This window comes from Phyllobates terribilis, unplaced genomic scaffold (assembly GCF_046119375.1).
Source record: "Phyllobates terribilis strain yellow unplaced genomic scaffold, ASM4611937v1 Scaffold_1__5_contigs__length_1240528914, whole genome shotgun sequence".
Classification (NCBI taxonomy): domain Eukaryota; kingdom Metazoa; phylum Chordata; class Amphibia; order Anura; family Dendrobatidae; genus Phyllobates; species Phyllobates terribilis.
Window position 1 is genome coordinate 1036551746 of NW_027362761.1, and position 21355 is coordinate 1036573100.

General features: G+C 39.6%; 1 long non-coding RNA gene across 1 annotated transcript in view; it reads right to left on the reverse strand.

Annotated features, from left to right (window-relative positions):
* The window catches only part of LOC141172389 (uncharacterized), a 176708-nt gene extending 156255 nt beyond the window's left edge, over window positions 1–20453 (reverse strand). Inside the window, exons 1-2 of the long non-coding RNA XR_012252468.1 lie at window positions 20158–20453; window positions 6649–6839 (exon numbers count right to left, since the gene is read on the reverse strand). This is a non-coding gene — a long non-coding RNA (uncharacterized lncRNA). The remainder of the gene's footprint in view (window positions 1–6648; window positions 6840–20157) is intronic.
* Between the last annotated feature and the right edge of the window lie 902 nt (window positions 20454–21355).

Here is a 21355-nt window from a genome sequence, read left to right on the forward strand (position 1 = left end):
AGGGCTATTTGACCAAGAAGGAATGTGATGGGGTGCTACGTCAGATGACCTGGCCTCCACAGTCACCAGACCTGAACCCAATCGAGATGGTTTGGGGTGAGCTGGACCGCAGAGTGAAGGCAAAAGGGCCAACAAGTGCTAAGCATCTCTGGGAACTCCTTCAACATTGTTGGAAGACCATTTCCGGTGACTACCTCTTGAAGCTCATCAAGAGAATGCCAAGAGTGTGCAAAGCAGTCATCAAAGCAAAAGGTGGCTACTTTGAAGAACCTAGAATATAAGACATATTTTCAGTTGTTTCACACTTTTTTGTTAAGTATATAATTCCACATGTGTTAATTCATAGTTTTGATACCATCAGTGCAAATGTACAATTTTCATAGTCATGAAAATACAGAAAAATCTTTAAATGAGGTGTGTCCAAACTTTTGGTCTGTACTGTATATAAATTTCTTATGCATGATAATCCGGTTACACCGGTGATATACATACTCCCTAAAATACATAAGTTTCTTGTAAATCCCCCCGGACGTCCAATCGTCTGAGAGAGTGATTCCCTGTTCAGCTGTATTACTATATATCTTGATAGGGTCTTAGGTCCTCTATATAGACAAGCAACATCTTTTGTGTTAGACACTACAGATTTTTTAAGGAAATTTTATTTGGTTGCAATTGAAAGTAAAATAATTTTGGCTTCCTTTGACGTGACCTCTTTATACACGTCAATTAATCATGAAGTGGGACTTGCGGCAGTGAGTAAGAAACTGGGTGAGACTGATTATACACCAAGGGAAAGTGACTTTATCATGTGTCTGTTGGAGCTTGTACTGAAAAATAATTATTTCCTCTTTGGTGATAAATATTATCTACAACGTAGAGGGACTGCCATGGGGGCCAGCATGGCTCCCGCATATGCTAATTTGACCATGATGGTCATGGAGGAGGACCTTATCTATGTGTCCAACCACTTCAAACATGTTCGGGGGTGGTGGAAATACATAGATGATGTCCTCCTCCTTTGGTCTGGATCTATGGAGGAATTGGTGGAATTCCATGTTTTTTGGAATAGCCTGGATAGTGATATTAAATTTACACTTTTGAGCTCAGATACAGAGATACAATTTTTGGATGTTCTGATTAAGTATGGAATCATAAATTGAGTACGGTATTGTTTGTTAAACCGACGGATAAGAATGATTTATTACGATATGATAGCCATCACCCACGTAAAATGGTGGAATCCTTACCATATAGTCAGTTCTTAAGAGTTAGGAGAATTGTTAGCAATGAAGGTAGACTTGGGACTACTTTGGACTCTGTGGTTGACAGATTTAGAGAGAGGAAGTACCCAAAAAAACTTTTGAATAAATGGAGGGATAAGGTTGAAAAAATAGCTCAAACTACCCTGTTGGATTAAAAAGCCAGTGGGTATACTACTTTGGAGAGAATCCCATTCGTTACCACCTTTTGTGAACAGAGCAAATATGTGGCCAATATTGTTAAAAAACATTGGCCTATGCTTAATAGATGTCTGCCGGAAATTAAAGAGTTTAAAATGCCCCCGTTAAATTCATATAAACGGACTAAGAACATTAGCGATAGATTAAGACGGGCGGATATTGGTCCTCAGAAGACAATAACCCAGGGTTCACTAACTGGGAGACAAAGATTGGGCTGTTTCCCATGTCTCAATTGTGTAAATTGCCCAAATATGCTAAAAATAGATAAATTTCAACATCCAATAAGTGGAGTGATATATACAATCAAATACTATCTTACATGCTCTTCTGATTATATTATCTATTTACTGCAGTGCCCATGTAATTTACTATATATCGGTGAGACGACTACAGATTTCAAGACTAGGATGAACAATCATAGGCACTCTATTAGGAAGAAAAGACTCGACTTACCTGTCTCTAAACATTTCATAGAGCAGCCACAACTTGAGAAACAATTGAAATTTAGGATTATTGACCATATACCCCCACTTAGAAGAGGAGGAAATAGGGTGCGCCTCCTCAAGATCAGGGAACTTGAATGGATTAGGAGACTTAATATTGACTTTAAATTGGGTGTGATCCACTAGAAATGATCGCTTGCCTGATTTTCTCTCCTTTGTGAATTTGTTTGTCGTACATGGTATAAATCTTAGGTGCTTTTATTAATTTTTATATTCTTTTTTCTTTGATTCTTTAGATCTGCTGATGCTGTAGGACAACGGAGGACATGACTCATCCCCATATGTATATTATTGAGATCATAATGTGTTATGTATTCTATATCATATATAAACCATTTATTTATATTGCGCTATGTTGGATTAGGAATGTGGATTTCAATATATGCACTTACCTTGGAGTCCGTGATCCAATATGATTATACAGTTCTATTTATGACATGATAACCCTTGTTCTAGGGTAGAGATGTGTTCCTCAAAGGTTCATATCTCCCCTATACCTTTGGCCTCTGGGTTGCTTACTCCAGCATATGGGGGGTGTTCTCATGCTACTTGGGTCTATCTCTTATTTTAAACCACAGGATATTTGGTTTAATGCTTTATTTATTATTATTTGGATACGGTCCTTCTATTTGTAATATCTCTTATATTATATGAAAATTGGGCAAGTTTCCCTTCTCCAATATGGTGGGCAGTGCTCTTTATACTGCTTTGTGCCTCTAGATCATGTGACGCCCATGATGCTCGATGGTGCGATCATGTGATCACCATGTGACAGATGTTGTGAGCGAAATGCCCTTTTCCAAGATGGCGCCAGTAAACCTGGTCTTCTAGTGCACAGATGCGGAAGTCCTTACCTCCTGTTCTGACATGCGTGGTATTAGCTACAGGAACGCCGAGATTTTGGCGCCATATGCAAATCCAAATTGGGGTGAGCCATGTTTTCCTATTTGTATACACAGCTGCTGCATATGATCAATTATGTATTGATATGAGTGTTATGGCTATAAGCCTGTTTACATAGTGCAGAAAAACAATGTCACTTTACACTGATTATGCAACATCATGTCTTGTAATATTATTTATCTGAAAGATTATGTATATTATGCACTTTTCATGTAATTGCTGCTGATTACTATTGTAATTAGAGCGCCTTAAATACTCTGCACTTGCACCTTACCTATGCTTGAGAAAGGTCCACAATTTTGGACCGAAACGTTGCCATATGGGCTATTAAACCTTATCACTTTATTCTACTCTGTGTGCTGCCTCCATTTTTGCATGGATATCTAAAGGACTGGTATGTACATGGGGGGCTTTTTTTGCACCAAAAACATAATTTTTGTGCTGTTTCCTATTTTTTGATATATATATATACACATATATATATATATATATATATATATATATATATATATATATAAATAAATAAATATACACACATACACACAAAATAAGCCCCAATGAAATATTCACGCAATGACACAATTAATCACATTGAATCAGTGTTCCTTTTCATCAAGAGACACTAATGGTATCATGCAGTATGGTTCAACCAAGCATAATAGATACAAAATAGAGACTCTACAGCATGGATGACCAGACGCGTGTTTCGCTGGTGGCTTTGACGAGGGAGTGGAGAAGAGGTAAGTATCATGGGTATGCCGCTCTCCAGTAAGGAGGCGACATCAGTGTGGGCTCCCGGTTGGAACGCAGGAAGAATGTCTGAGTGGAGCATAACAGTGATGCGTGTCATACTGGAATACAGAAGGAAAGAAGCAAGCAGAAGTGCAATGAGGGGGAGACAAGATGTATGGTGCTAAGTAATGTGTGTGCGTGAACTGAGGCAGAATGTACAATAATGAATATAGAAAACTAATAGTATAAAAGTGATGATAAACGTGTAACAAAAAATCCAGGGCAATAAGGTGATTTGGAAAGAAATAGAATTAAAAGGCAATGAAGAAATAAACGGTAAAAATATCATAAACAATTGAAATATGCGTAAGTGTGTAAGAGAAACAAAGAAAAAAAATAGGTGAAATATAAAAAATAAGAATAAAAAATAAAATAAATGATAAATGAACAAAGTAGGGCAGAGCAAAGTGAGGCTGCAAGAGCCAGCGATGTCCCTGCACAGGCGTGAGATTTCCTTTGGCTATATGGATGATGCGGGACACATCATCACATTTTTCCGCAATGATAATCCGCAGCGGAAATTGCCGCAGCATGTGCACAGCACATGTGGATTATCATTGGGGAACATGGCAGACCTTCTACCAAGCACTGCGGAAACGTTTAAAAAACGCATAGTGGGCACACAGCCTTACACAACAACCAAGGTTTATGTAGACTATACTGTACTAGCAACAGAAAAAAACTGACCGGCACTTCCAAAACAAAAATTGGGGTGAACTGGAGCTTACTAGGAGCAGCCATCTCCATATACAACTAACAAACTAAGTAGCACTCTGTAACGCTAAGTATGCGAACATGAAATATATGAACTATGAATAGCATTACTGCTGTAGAAAATAGAAATAAATGAGAAATCTTAACGCATAAATTGGCCAATTCATGTGTACCTGGTAGTCACAGTAAGGCGTTTCTCAAAAATACCAGGACCCTATCAATGTGAATATGTCTCCAAGAGACATCCGTCTGCTTGTGTGTGGGATAATAAGATCCTGCTTAGTGATGAGTGAGTATGTCCGGTTAACCCTTTCGGCGAGTACCGAGTATCTCCAACGTACTCGGTGATATGTTTGAATCACTCCCGTGTGCATGATTTGCGACTGTTTGACAGCTTTAATACATGTGAGGAATGCTTGTTTCTTTCGCAATCATCACATGTATTAAAGCTGTCAAACAGTCGCAAATCATGCACACGGGAGTGATTCAAACATATCACCGAGTACGCTGAAGATACTCGGTACTCGCCTGAGTATACTCGCTGAAAGGGTTAACCGAACATACTGGCTCATCACTAATCCTGCTGTAATTAAAATCGCCTGTGGCATAGAGGTGGAGTGCTCAGTCAAAGATTATACATAGAAACAGAAAAAACTGACCAGCACTTGCAAAAAAGAAATCTGTGTGAACAGGTGCTTACTGGGAGCAGCCATCTCCATATACAACTGTTAGTTATACTGTACTAACAACATGGGAATTCTTAGGTTTAGCCCAAGGTTTTTCTATTAGCAACCCAGTGTGTCCACATCTCTTGTTGTCTTCATTATTACATATTGCTATTATGATTTTCCTTTCCATGAATCTGAGAGGAGCTTTAAGGGTAATTTTGGCAAATCATTGGTAAAACAAATTATTAAAGATTCACTTTAGAATTTTTATACATGATGTTTTAACTGTATAGTCTTATAATGTAACGGGTTCTGACATCTTTGATCTACAATGTGCAGTCAGAGATAGGGAAGAGGAGTCAGCAGTTATTTAACACTGATGTTTAATTTTGCATTAAGGAATATCATAAATCCTCCATAGGGCCACAAGCAACATCACAAAGGGAATGACATGAGTATTCTCTGTGGTCCAAGCTGATAATTTGCATTAACATGACTTATATAAATCTCTCAAGCAGTTTAGCACCAAAAAAATACCTAAGAATTCTTTAAGTATTACAGTGTCCTCTCAATATACTGTATATTGTAAAAAATAACATGAATGTGTGTTTTATAGCCTATAATAACTTTGTATTTATAGTAAATTGTCAAAAATATATGTATTATTATTTTATACACAATATTCTGTAAAGAAAATTTTACCTATCAAAAACTTTTTGATTCCCAGAAGAAGTTTGGCATTACCATGGTTGGAGCGTTGGGCTAGGAGACTCATGTCAATGGCATTTGCCTGGAAATTTCTTCACACCTTTGTTATGTCATGATGAAAATACACATATCAAGTGGTCAGATCGAGCAGGAGATCAAAAAGTATGTTTTAAATAAAAACTCATTCAGATTATTGCTCTGGTCAATGAATTCGGACTACACATTTCTTCTCATTGGCATGTATTTAAATGGACAGTCATATCTGCCAGAAAGGAAGCTGCCCTAACTTATTATTTTCCATTCTGGTTGGTTTCAACTGTAGGCCAAAACATATGGTTTATAAATTATCATAAATTAGTAAATGACATAAAAAGAAATTATGAAATCGCTTTTTTTTCTGCATCCAAATTTCCAGGATTCGAAAGGCTTAAAATGTTTTTCTAAGCTTAAGATATTGATGATCTTAGATAGGTCAGCAATATCAGATTTAAAGGGATCTGAATTCTAGCATCCCCTATGGTCAGCTGTTTTCAGATCCTACAGGGTGGGATGTGTGCAGTGAAGGGAGCTGTACAGCATAGCTTTGTTCACTGTGTAACTGTCATTCTCAGGGCCTGCGGCTAAGCTCCTATTGAAGTAAGTTGGAGTAGAGCCGCAGTTCCTGGGAATGGCATCGATACCATGATCAGAGCCACCCTGTTTGGCTCCATGCATTATTTATCTGGCCACCATTGGAGCTGAAAAAAGCTTATCAATGGGGATAATTGGTGTTGATCATACCAATTACATATTGATGACCTATCCTGGGGATAGGTTATCAATATCTTAAGCATCAATATCTTAAGCCTAGAAAACCCCTTTAAGCTATCATGGCTCAGTTTGGAAATTTGATCTACTGACCTGTTGCTTCGTGGTCGGCTCCTCGGTCTGCTGAGCAATTGCATATTGTTCCATGTCCAAATGCTGATGTCTATGTTCCCCCTTCTTGGTTTGCTCCTCTCCAGGTGTTTTCCAATTTTCCGTTTTGGACTGCCCAATCACATTCTGGGTTGGGTTTCATATGTTCACTCTTCACTGCACTTCCTTTCTCGCTATAGACCAGATACAATTTCAGATCTACAGGTCCGGGAGCAGTGACCATAATATGGTAAGTTTCAATGCAATATTCAATAAAACATTTAAAAAAGGAAATGCAAAAACCTGGAACTTTAGGAAAGCTGATTTCAACAAATTAAGGGAAGAGCTTAATCGTGTAGACTGGGACCATGTAATGGTAACTGGGGATACCGAGCGTAAATGGGGCATGTTTAAAGAAATATTACTAGAATCCTGTAGAAAAATATATATCCTATGGTAATAAAATGTCCAGGAATAAAAATAAACCATTATGGATAAATAAGACAGTACAAAGTTTAATAAGACAAAAACAAAGGGCATTCAAAATCTTGAAGGTCGAGAATACAGAAATAGCATTTCAGGAGTATAAAGATCTAAATAAGAAATGTAAAAAAGAAATCAAGCTAGCAAAATTATCTACAGAGCAACAAATCGTCAGGGACATTAAATTAAATCCCCAAAAAATGTATACATAAATCAATGCCAAAAAGAGAAAATCAGATGGTATTGGCCCTTAAAAGACGATAATAACAAGATCATTATAGAGAACAAAAAAATGCTGAGATATTAAACAGACACTTTTCATCCATGTTCACCAACAAACAGTCTGTTCCAGGGATCTTTCAACAGGGAAAAAATCAAAGTTCACCACCTAATATAACTAGTTTAACACAAAAAGAAGTATGCCTGCGTCTGAGCAAATTAAACATTGACAAATCCCCTGGACCAGATGGTATTGCTCCATGGATACTGAGGGAATTGAGCTCAGTAATTAACAAACCGCTGTCTCTCGTATTCTTAGACTCTCTTGTAACAGGGGTAGTGCCACAGGATTGAAGGATAGCCTATGTGGTACCGATATTTAAGAAAGGTAAGAAGGTGGATCCAGGTAACTACCGTCCAGTAAGTCTGACATCAGTAGTGTGCAAAGTTTTTGAAGGCATCATAAGAGATGACCTGCAGAGTTATATCACAGAGAATAATATAATAAATGATAATCAGCACAGATTAATGAAAAATAGGTAGTGTCTAACCGACATCTTGGGGTTCTATGAGGAGGTAAGTGCAAATCTGGATGTTGGTAATGCGGCTGATGTGATTTATCTGGACTTTGCAAAGGCATTTGATATTGTACCATATAACAGCATTATACTGAAGCTACAGAAGCAAGGACTTGGGGAAAATATATGTAGATGGGTAAGGAATTGGATAAATGATAGGAAAGAAAGAGTCGTCATAAATGGTACATTCTCTAAATGGGATATAGTCAGCAGTGGGGTACCGCAGGGATCTGTGCTAGGACGGATTCTTTCTAACCTCTTTATTAATGACCTTGGGGATGGGATTGAGAGTAAAGTGTCAGTCTTTGCTGACGACACCAAAACATGTAGGATATTAAAATCTGATCTTGACATTACGATATTGCCGAATGATCTGGATAAGATGTCTGAAAGGGTAAACACTTGGTAAATGAGGTTCAATGTAGATTAATGTAAAGGAATGCACCTAGAAAGGAGTAATCTTATTGCGGCATACACGGGACTACAGAAGAGGAGAAAGACTGGACTATTCTGGTTAAAAGTAAGTTGAGCAGTATTACTCAATGTCAAGCAGCAGCTGCAAAACCAAATAAGATTTTAAGATGTATAAAAGAGAAATAAAAAACAGCGATCCCAACATACTATTGCCCCTTTATAAATCACGAGTGAGGCCACATGTGAAATATGGGATCCAGTTTTGGGCTCCACATTTTAAAAATGATAGAGTCAGTTCAAAGGCGACAACTAGATTATTACAAGGAATGGAAGGCATCTCATATGATGAGAGGTTGAAAAAGTTGAGCTGGTTTAGCTTAGAAAAACGACGCCTCAGAGGGGATCTCATTTACATGTATAAATATATATGTGGTCAGTACAAAGGACTAGCACATGACTTATTCCTTCCAAGGACAAGGGGGCACTCATTAAGGGTGGAAGAAAGGCGATTCCGGCACCTAAACAGGAAAGGGTTCTTTACAGTCAGAGCAGTTGGACTGTGAAATGCCCTACCACAAGAGGTAGTAATGGCAGACACTATAGTAGCTTTCAAAAAAGGGCTGGATGATTTCCTTGATACAGGTAACATTGTGGGTTACAGTTAAATTGGGCTAAATGTTACACTTACAGTAGTACATTTGATCCAGGATTCTTGTACTGATCGCCTTTTCTCGTGGTCAAGAAGGAATTTTTCCCCGTGATGCAAATTGGCTGAAGGTGTCCTGGGGTTTTTGTCTTCTTATGGATTACCAGATTTAGGTATAGGGATTTTACTAATACCATTATTGGAATCATAAGAGTAATACAAAAAAAAAAAAACTAATTAAAAAATTATAAACTGGTTAATTTGTAATTGTGATAGTGCAGTAATAATAAAAATGGTAATAATACATTTGTGAGGCCTAGTACCAGTAAGTTAGTGTAGTGTTAATGTAGGGAGTACAATTGGGTGAGAAAGGTTAAACTTGATGGACCTAAGTCTTTATTCAACCTATGTTACTATGTTACTATACCTCTAGGTGGACTTGGGTTTAGGAGTTCCAGCCGTTCAGCTAAGGGGTTTACCTTGCATGGTAAATACCAGTTGAATTCCTGCAGTGAGTCTATTTGCTTTTCTTCCAGTTCCTCTATCTTTCACCTCTTTAGGTTTCTGGGAGGTTATTCTAGTTCTGTTTATTTTTGGCTCTCTCTAGCTTTATCTCTCTACCTTATATGAACATGTTTTAATTTTCTCACCCTGGATTTTCACATCTTCCTGCACAGTTTCCTCTCCTCTTGTTGGCAGTGTGTGGCGGCCTCACCTCTGGTTCCTCAGGAGGTATGAGAAACCCCTCGATGGCCTTTTAACGAGCCAGGTCCAAGGTGGTGTTTTTGAGTTGTGCGCTTAGGGTCTTTCTAATTTGTATAGGGACCAGTTGGTTGTGGATGCGGCTTCTACCTGTAGTAGGTCTTCCCTTTTTCCTTTACCCATGCGTGAGTGTGTGTTACGTTCATAACATAATCATGTTCATGTATTTTTCAGCATATACCATGCATCCTACTAACAAAGTCAAGCAGAGCCTAAATGGCACATTGATAAAAATTCAGCTTCATTTTAGTGAATGGTCACAGTTGTTAGAAATCTCCTGTTAGGTTTTTTCTATTTTGCTGGTCACGTGACCTTTTTGCCTATTTAATCCTGCTCCGCCCTTCTGGCCATGCTGGACTTCATTGTAATTTCTACTCTTAAGCTAGCCAGGTGCTTTGTAACCTTTCTCAGTCAGTTTAGCTAGGTCTTTTGACCTTTATGTTCTATGTTGTGTGTTTGTCTTTTTACTGCTACAATTTCTGCTAGGAGGTGTCCATCTTTCTCCCAGTCCCTAGTTCTTGTAGGGATCCCTCCCTCACATCTATAGTTCTTCATTCAGACTAGCTGAGGACTTTAGCGGGTCTGATCGCAGGATCAGGTTCCCCGTTACATCGTAGGGATCTAGCTTAGTTCTATTGTAGGGACAGATCTCCTGTCTTTCCTTAGTGCTTGTAGCCTATCATAACAACAGTGGACCGATACTCACTAATAGGGCATTGATCAATGAATAGACATTTTACAGAACATACAGATTGGATTGATTAGACTACAAAACCGGAAGTTCATATGAATTTCTTGTTTTATACATGCCAGATTATGTACAGTGGTGGCCAAAAGTATTGGCACCCCTGCAATTCTGTCAGATAATACTCAGTTTCTTCCTGAAAATGATTGCAATCACAAATTCTTTGGTATTATTCTCTTCATTTAATTTGTCTTCAATGAAAAAACACAAAAAGAATTGTCCTAAAGCCAAATTGGATACAATTCCACACCAAACCTAAAAAAGGGGGTGGACAAAAGTATTGGCATTGTTTGAAAAATCATGTGATGCTTCTCTAATTCATGTAATTAACAGCACCTGTAACTTACCTGTGGCACCTAACAGGTGTTGGCAATAACTAAATCACACTTGCAGCCAGTTAAAATGGATTAAAGTTGACTCAACCTCTGTCTTGTGTCCTTGTATGTACCACATTGAGCACGGAGAAAAGAAAGAAGACCAAAGAACTGTCTGAGGACTTGAGAAACCAAATTGTGAGGAAGCATGAGCAATCTCAAGGCTACAAGTCCATCTCCAAAGACCTGAATGTTCCTGTGTCTTCCGTGCGCAGTGACATCAAGAAGTTTAAAGCCCATGGCACTGTGGCTAACCTCCCTAGATGTGGACGGAAAAGAAAAATTGACGAGAGATTTCAACGCAAGATTGTGCGGATGGTGGATAAAGAACCTCGACTGGACTAACATCCAAACAAGTTCAAGCTGCAGTCCGAGGGTACAACAGTGTCAACCTGTACTATCTGTCGGCGTCTGAATGAAAAGGAACTGTGCGGTAGGATACCCAGGAAGACCCCACTTCTTACCCCGAGACATAAAAAAGCCAGGCTGGAGTTTGCCAAAACTTACCTGAGAAAGCCTAAAACGTTTTAGAAGAATGCTCTCTGGTCAGATGAGACAAAAGTAGAGCTTTTTGGCAAAAAGCATCAACATAGAGTGTACAGGAAAAAAAAGAGGCATTCAAAGAAAAGAACACGGTCCCTACAGTCAAACATGGCGGAGGTTCCCTGATGTTTTGGGGTTGCTTTGGACTGCTTGACCGTGTGCATGGCATTATGAAGTCTGAAGACTACCAACAAATTTTGCAGCATAATGTAGGGCCCAGTGAGAGAAAGCTGGGTCTCGCTCAGAGGTCATGGGTCTTCCAGCAGGACAATGACCCAAAACACACTTCCAAAAGCACTATAAAATGGTTTGAGAGAAAGCACTGGAGACTTCTAAGGTGGCCAGCAATGAGTCCAGACCTGAATCCCATAGAACACCTGTGGAGAGATCTCAAAATGGGAGTTTGGAGAAGGCACCCTTCAAATATCAGGGACCTGGAGCAGTTTGCCAAAGAAGAATGGTCTACAATTCCAGCAGAGCATTGTAAGAAACTCATTGATGCTTACCGGATGTGGTTGTTCGCAGTTATTTTGGCTAAAGGTTGTGTAACCAGGTATTAGGCTGAGGGTGCCAATACTTTTGTCTGGCCCATTTTTGGAGTTTTGTGTGAAATGATCAATGATTTGATTTTTGCTTCATTCTCTTTTGTGTTTTTTCCTTGCAAGCAAATTAAATGAAGATAATAATACCAAAGAATTTGTGATTGCAATCATTTTCAGGAAGAAACTGAGTATTATCTGACAAAATTGCAGGGGTGCCAATACTTTTGGCCACCACTGTATGTTGGATAAATGAAATGGCTGTCACCTAAATGGGAATTTGACATATAGAATATCTACGCACATTAATCCATATTATGAAATATTCCTGATGCAATTGTTGAGTTAGTGACAAAACATATCACATCTTCATGCCAGCCATGCTTGAAGTCATTGTCAAGGTCACTAGCCGCGTGATTTCTCTGCAGCAGTATTAGTGACAGAACTATAACTATGACATTCTATATATTCACAAGACTTTTCCCTGGTGTCCTGGACATGGTACTTTATTATCTACAGCATGGCGGAACTGTAAAGTTCTGTCAGTTCAGCTCTTCTTCAACAGAATTAGGCAGTCAGTTCTTGTTTCTATGGGAACAAATAGTTGCTATGAAGATGTGCTATGGATGCACAGTGCATATTCTTTCTCAATAAGCATATGTGCACACGCACAGATGGGACTGGAGACTAATATATACATTCACTTCTGTTCGTCCTCACTTATTTAAAGACATTTTTACTGTAAGTTATATAAAATTTGGAATTTTTTATCAATTGCATAAAACTTCATTATGATTCATGAAGATTTTAGAGCCTCTCTCTTGCCTACAATGCCGTGTGATGTTATTAACATACAGTGCTGGTCAAAGGTTTTGGCACAACTATTCATGCATTGAGTTTCCTTGTTCTTATTGTAATGTGCATATTGTAGATGCAGACTGAAGGCATCAAAACCCTGCAGGAACACCTATACAAACAAGGAACCATCCCAAATGGGGATCGATTCTCCTTAAATCTGCTTTGAGGCAAAGACGTTTGTCCGGGAAACATATGGTACATAGATTACGGTGAGATTGTTTATCTCAAAGGCACACCTTGTCGTTGTGGGATGGCTTTTACGTTTTTTTTTGTCAAAACAATGTTAACGAAGTACCCTGTGTTATTTGCATGTACTATTTCTATTTATTTACTTACTACAGGTTATTTGCTCATTCTTTTTTATCTTATGTGCTGCTTGTTTAATGGTCACAGTGTGAATACACACCTATGCATTGCACTTATACCAACACTAGATGGTGGCCCGATTCTAATGCATCGGGTATTCTAGAATATGTATGTAGTTTCGGGCACGACCAATCAGCGAAGCGGGGTTTAAAGGGGTTGTCCACTACTTTAAATTAACCCCCCAATGTATCCCCCCGGGTCACTAATGAATTTCGTAAATACCTCATGTTGCCAATACTGCCTGTGCGCGGCGCTATCGCTGACCGCGCACAGGCAGCACGTGACCCCCGGCTGCAGCCGGCTCTTGCTTCTGTTTACGTCATGACTATTTGCAGCTGCAGCCAGGGGTCTCCTGTTCCCTGTTCCACGGTGAGTGACAGGTTGTGGGGTGGGCGGGGTTATTCCCCATCGTGTCACACCCGCGTGCACCCATTCATTGAGAAAGTCTGCAGACGAGTCCTGACAGTAAGAAGTTTTCAAGTCAGCCTGGGCTGCATGAAAAAGTATGAATGACTCCATCAAAAAGAAAGTCAGCTATAAGTCACTATCTGTATCTACACTGTAATCTCTTACATGTTCTGCAGCACTGGTATCTACCACTATATGGTCACCATATGGCAGCAATATCAGTGTTGGTCTTTGTATAGAGATTTTTTTCAGTACCAGTGCGGTCATCTGCTGAGGTTTTCCTACATCCATTATTAGGGTGCACCACCATAGTTTTAATCAGGGTTACCTGGTTAGGAGCCCACTAAGAGGTTTTGCCCCCTCTGAAACAAACCCCTAGCTACGCCTCTGACCTGGAGGTATGTTTTTGGTCATTGTCTTATTGCAAAATAATAATGGTTTCACTAAGTGGAAACCAGATGTCATTGCAGAATGCGATTGCAGCTATGCTGGGTAAGTGTGCCTTGAGTTTGGAATAAATTAACACCGAAGCTGCCCCACACCATCACACGTCTCTCTCCATGTTTCACAGTGGGCGAAACACTTATAGAAACTATCCATTCACCATTTCTGCATCTCACAAATGCATGAAAGCTGGTACCATAATCGAAAATTTTCACTCATCAGACCATGGTACAGATTTACATTGATCTAATATCTAGGGCTTGTGTTCCTTGGTCCAAACAAGTATCTTCTTGTTTATGGATTTCAGCATTATATTTTTTTCAGCAATTCAACCATAAAGACTTGCTTCTTATAGTCTCCCCTGGACAGTTGATGTTGAGATTTGTCTGCTACTTCATGTTAGTGCATCGCTTATATAAGGACTGTTATCTGAGGTACTGTCAAATTGCAGTTTCTGAGGCTGGATTATGAGGATGAACTTATCATCAACAGCAGAGGTAATTCTTGGTCTTCTTTTCTTGAGATGGTCCTTATGAAAGTCAGTTTCATCATAACAATTGATGGTTTTCATGGCTGCATTTGAGGATACCTTCAAGGTTCTAGCAATTTTCCAGAGTGACTGATCTTCATGTTTTAAAATAATGAAGGATTGTTGCTTCCCTTTGCTTAGTTAAATGGTTCTTACTATAGTCCATCTTAGAACAGTTGTGGAATAAGGCTGAGCACTTATTGAACTGTGTACCAACACTGCCTCTGTAAAACAAACCTGATAAATGCAAACACTTTCTTGCATGCCGGTGATGCTGACAAGGCATACCTGTTCATTGGAAGCTATTCCAGATAACAACTTGATGGATTAAACTACTTGAAACAATACCAAGGTTGTATAAAGCTTTCATCAGAGTAAAATATAAGGTTTAACACATATTTGGATGCGCTTCACAAATGTTTCTTTACTCCTTATTTCCATATGTGTTAATTCTACTAAGATCAGGTATTAGCAATATTTAGAGAGCACCCATCACCAGCCTAAAATGGATAGATTTTTTGCATTTCAATTTATTCCAGGTGTGCCCCTGAATATTCTGTATTATGTTTTTTTTTGGGGGGGAGGGGCAAGGGGAGTATTTTTATTCAGTATTCTTATAGTGGGCATGTCTTTATGCTGCTCAACTATATTACCCTGTGAGAAATTCCCCCTTAGTACAAACCATAAAGAGTAGCACTAAATAAACTGGCCCATATCTTTGGAATTGTATGGTGGATCAACCCTCTCCAAAAAATAAAAAAAAAACACAGGAAGAATTAGGGGAACAGATGGAATAAAATAAGAGCAAAAACTGCCCACTTGTAACCAAGTGACAGGTCCTCTTTAAAAAAAAAATAATTGTTTCACATAATAAGAGTAATAATTCGTAAAAATTAATGGTTTTAAGAATAAAAAATAAATTTCATTTATTTATTTAAGGGCCTTCAGCTTGATCTCGAGCCATGGCGACTTGATGGATAAATAGCACAATAAGACAAAAACAACATCATTTTGTACATATATTTCATATTTAGCTATAGACCCCGAAATAGATTTTTGTGTGAACTTATTGCCTTGTGCGGAATTCCAATATGGCGCCATATTGAGACTCAACGATTCTCTATTATACAGCTATGAACACTATATACACCACACTTCTGTAGCAGAATAAAACCAAGATAAGGCATGCGAATTAGATTGTTAAATCCTGCGTACAATGCATATTAGTAATATTATGATTCACAGCTAAACATCTGATAATTACTATTAAGTTATCATTCTGCTATATTAATGCATAATAATTTATAAGGAACTTACACTAAATTCACTATGGAGATCTGTTGAACAGTGCGATGGACTTACAGCATATGATGCTGTGATGGAAGGTCAGTGTAAGACTAATTGAAATTTATAATCACTGAATTGAGAAACTGGGACACAAGCCAGTGAGGAAGCCGGAGCCAATCCCATTTTAATTACATTGGCAAATTTCATTCTCTGGAATCTAATGTTTGTGCACTAATGGTAAGATTGCACATTATTGATTAAATTCCCTTTAACAAAAGGTTGATCCTATATGAAAATACAAAGCCCACATAAGACAGCAAGGTTGGAAAATATTGATATTTAGTTTTACACTGTACAGATCATTTTTAACAGACATTTAACAGGCGAGCACAGTGGCTCAGTGGTTAATACTGTTGCTTCGCAGCATTGGGGCCTGGGTTTAAATCCCATCAAGGACATTAATTGCATTGGTTTCCTCCTACAATCTAAAGACATAACTGTAGACAGACTGAGACTGCAAAGCACTGTGTAGTATGTAGGTGATCGATAAGAAAATATAATTAATAACTACACAGCTAAGGAAATAATACTTTGCATTCATAAATATTTGGAAAATTCTATAATAGCACTCTTACATAGAGGATTTATGAAATTCTAAGCTGAAATGGACTGAAAACATTCATTGTTCTCAATGTGCTTTCCAATTAGTTAAATGCCCATACAGCACTGCTCAAGTTTTTTTGGCAAAGTAGTTGTCAAAAACTCAACAATTACATGATGGTATCCTGAGATACAATATAAGGACAAAAGTACTGAGACACCTTTCGATTACACCTAAAACTGCTTTTATGACATTACATACGAAATCCATGTTAAAAAAAACACAAAAAAACGCACACAAATCACTAAAAGCCTTTATGATAAAACAAAAGAAGAGTACACGTAATTGGTATTGCCGCACCTGGAACAACCTGATCTATAAAACTGGCATGTTATTTATTCTGTATGGCGAATACTGTAAAAAAAAAATAAAATAAAAACCACACCAAAAATGTCACATTTTCATCATACTAGCGCACAAAAAAATTGAACAAAAAGCAATTAAAAAGTCATATGTAAAAAAAATAATTTAAATGAAAACGCCAAATCATCCCACAAAGAGCAAGCCCTAATATGGCTCATTTGGCAAAAAGCTACAGCTTTAAGAATACAGTAATGCAAAAAGAAATTCATTTTTCTAAAATACAGTTTTTAGTCTGTAAAAGCAGCAAATCATAAAAACACCATGACATTGGCAGTCACACCCTTTACACTGTCCCTCCTCCACACTGTACCTATAGTATGAACTCTGGCCTCCACACTGTTCCCATCTTCAGTGCTCCTTCACAAAATGCCCCCTCTTCACATTGTACTCCCTCCATATTCTGCCTACACAATGTTCCTCTTTTTGTACACTGCCACCCATACTGTGCCCTTACTGAATCTTCAAATCCTCTAAGGAGCCCTTACCGTCCCCTCCTTTGTTGCACTCTATCGTACACAGCCGGCACCCCCATTTACGCTCCACATAGCCAGCGCCCCATATAACCCCCAAGCAGCCAGCACCCCATAAACCCACCATATACAACCTGCACCCCCATGTACCCCCCATATACAGCCTGTACCCCAATGCACCCCCATATATAACCTACAGCCCTATATACAACCTTCACCCCTACATATACAGCCTGCACCCCATGTACCCCCATATACAGCCTGTACCACATGTACCACCCATATATAGCCTGCACATCCACATACAGTCTGCACCCCCCACACATACAGCCTGAACCCCCCATATACAGCCTGCACACCCCATATACAGACTTTACACCCCCCACACATACAGCCTGCATGCCATTTACCACCCATATACAGCCTGCACCACATGTACCCCCATATACAGCCTGCTTCCCATGTACTACCCATATACAACCTGCACACCCATATACAGTCTGCACTCCCCTACACATACTACCTGCACGCCAAGTACCACCATATACAGACTGCCTGCACACCCCCATATACAAAGCCAGAAAACTACCTCCATTATAGATGTATAGAAAAAAAGCATATATACAGTGTAATCAAAAATATTATAAATTTATTAATTTCTTTAATTAAACACAGCAAACAGAAATCCAATAAAAATTGCCCCTAAAAAAAGCATTAAAACCAATGGGCAGTGTGGTACATTGATGGTAATATTTAAGACACAGGTATTAATGATGACACAAAGCTAGGAGGGATAGCTAATACTAGAGAAGAGAGAGAGAGGATTCAAAAAGACCTAAATAAACTGGAGCAGTGGGCAGCAAACAACAGAATGGTTTTTAACAGGGAAAAATGCAAAGTACTACATCTGGGCAATAAAAATGAAAAAAGCATATACAGAATGGGAGGAATAGAGCTAAGCAACAGTACATGTGAAAAAGACTTAGGTATACTAATAGATCATAGACTGAACATGAGTCAACAGTGTGATGCAGCAGCAAAAAAGGCAAATACAATTCTGGGATGTATTAACAGAAGCATACAGTCTAGATCACGTGAAGTCATTATCGGTCTTTACTCCTCTTTGGTCAGACCTCATCTGGAATACTGTGTACAGTTTTGGGCACCACATTTTAAAAAAGACATAGACAAACTGGAGCAAGTTCAGAGAAGAGCGACCAGAATGGTGACTGGTCTGCAAACCATGTCCTATGAGGAACGGTTGCAGGATTTGGGAATGTTTAGCTTGCAAAAAAGAAGACTGAGAGGAGACTTAATAGCTGTCTACAAATATGTCAAGGGCTGTCACATTGTAGAAGGATCATCTTTATTCTCATTTGCACAAGGAAAGACTAGAAGCAATGGGATGAAACTAAATGGGAGGAGACACAGATTAGATATTAGAAAAAACTTTTTGACAGTTAGGGTGATTAATGAGTGGAACAGGCTGCCACGAGAGGTGGTGAGTTCCCCTTCAATGGACGTCTTCAAACAGAGGCTGGACAGACATCTGTCTGAGATGATTTAGTGAATCCTGCTTTGAGCAGGGGGTTGGACCAGATGACCCAGGAGGTCCCTTCCAACTCTACCATTCTATGATTCTATGATTCTATTACACACAGTATATATTGTCTATGCTAAAACTAAATGATATGCTGGCTGCCGATGGTATTAATTTAATATATATTTAATTTGTGTAAAGATTCTATACCTTTGTGCTTTATATATTTATTATAAGAGGTTCCTAGTAGAACTAAATGTATTGGTTGCAGACGATATCATCTTAATATATATTTAGCCTGGACCCCATGTACCCACAGATACCGCCTGCATCCCCCTCCATATACAACCTGCACCCCCATGTACCCCCCATATATAACCTGCACCCCTATATACAACCTTCACCCCTCCACATTTAGCCGGCACACCATTTACCCCAGATACTGCCTGCATCCCCCTCCATATACAGCCTGCACCCCATGTACTCCCCATATATAACTTGCACCTCTATATATAACCTTCACCCCCACACATACAGCCTGCACTCCATGTATACCACATATACAGCCTGCACCCTTCCATATACTTATTCACCCCTATAAAGCCTGCACACCACCATAAAGAGACTGCACCCTGCCATAGAGAGGAGACTTAATATCTCAAGGGCTGTCACACTGTAGAGGGATCATCCTTATTCTCATTTGCACAAGGAAAGACTAGAAGCAATGGGATGAAACTAAATGGGAGAAGATACAGATTACATATTAGAAAAAACTTTTTGCCAGCTAGGGTGATCAATGAGTGGAACAGGCGGCCACGAGAGGTGGTGAGTTCTCCTTCAATGGAAGTCTTCAAACAGAGGCTGGACAGATATCTGTCTGAGATGGTTTAGTGAATCCTGCATTAAGCAGGGGGTTGGACATGATGACTATTCCAACTCTAACATTCTATGATTCATACACAGACTGCACACCTATATACAACCTGCACCCCCCATATACAGACTGCACACCCCATATATAGACTGCACCCTCCCATATACCTACTGAACCCCAATATAAAGCCTGCACATCACCATAAAGAGACTGCACCCCACCATACAGAAACTGTACCCCCAAATATATAGACTGCACACCCCCATATACAGACTATACACCCCCCTATACAGGCTGCACAACCCCATATACAGGCTGCACCCTCTATATAAAGTTTGCACACCACAATATAGAGACTACACACCCCCATATACAGACAGCACCCCGTGTGCCCCTGAATCCTGATTACCTGGCCCTTGTGTCCTCATCTTCTCCAGCTACTTCTTCATGCATGGGAAAACACTTCACTTCCTGCAATCTCTAGGATGTCTCCTCCCATACGAGTCACTTGAACATGATGTCATCACAGGTCCTTCACCTTTAGTATTAATTGTCTCTTCCATCCTGGCAGGGAGTTTATAATAGTGATGGGCAGTCCGGCTCTTTTTGGCTCAATAAACGTCTCTTCTTGCAAATAATGTCGCTTTTCCCATGGTTATCACTACAGTCATTTCACTTTAAAGCCTGTGCCCCATTATACACCTGTACAGGTGTCTAGTGAAGCATTAAAGACTGCTTTTTAGTATTGCCATTTTCTCAGATTGTAAGCTCCTGTGAACAGGAACTCCCCCCTAGTCGGTATTGCTGACTTGTGTTATTTTCTAATATCTCATATTTCTACATTAGTCAGTGCTGTGACGTCTGCCGGTGTTGGAGAAGATTTGAATTCTTAAAAGTAAATCCTTGGAGACCTGTTAGCGGCTCTTACAGAGTAACTATGATATCTGCACCGCACACATACAGATTAGTATGGAAGCAAAGCTTATTAAATAGTAAAATTAGTTTATTTCAACGTGAAACAAAAATGTCTAAATGCTACAAACTTTTCCTGCTGGTTGTGCACAGCACTACAATTCCCAGCAAGTCAAACAGAATCTAGCTGCAACACTGGTTACGTACTAACTTTAGTTACAGTAATAATCATTGAGGTAGTATTGCATGTAGAACTGGTTTATAGATGTGTCCACGACTTTAACATTGATAGCCTTAGGATCAATGTCTGTTCTGTGGTGACGCGAAAACCTGGCACCCGCGCCGATCAGCTGTTCTGGAGGGAACTGCAGGGCCGGCATCAGCACCCGGGCAAGTGCCGGGGCCCTGAGCAGGCGGGGGGCCCACTGGCGGTCGCGCACCCCGCTGGGCTATGGGCGGAGGAGAGCGGTGTCAGCGCCCGCCCTTCTCCGCCGCCCCGGCAGCCGGATACTTACCTCTCCCCGTGCCTCCGCAGATCCTCTGTCTTCCTGCTCTGCGCTCCCTGTGACGTCTAAGGTCAGAGGGCGCGGTGACGTCTTTCCACCGCGCGCTCCCCTGAGCCGTCACAGGGAGCGCAAAGCGGGACGACGCCGGCAACGCTGGAGTACAGACCTGAGCAGCGGCAGCAGGTGAGG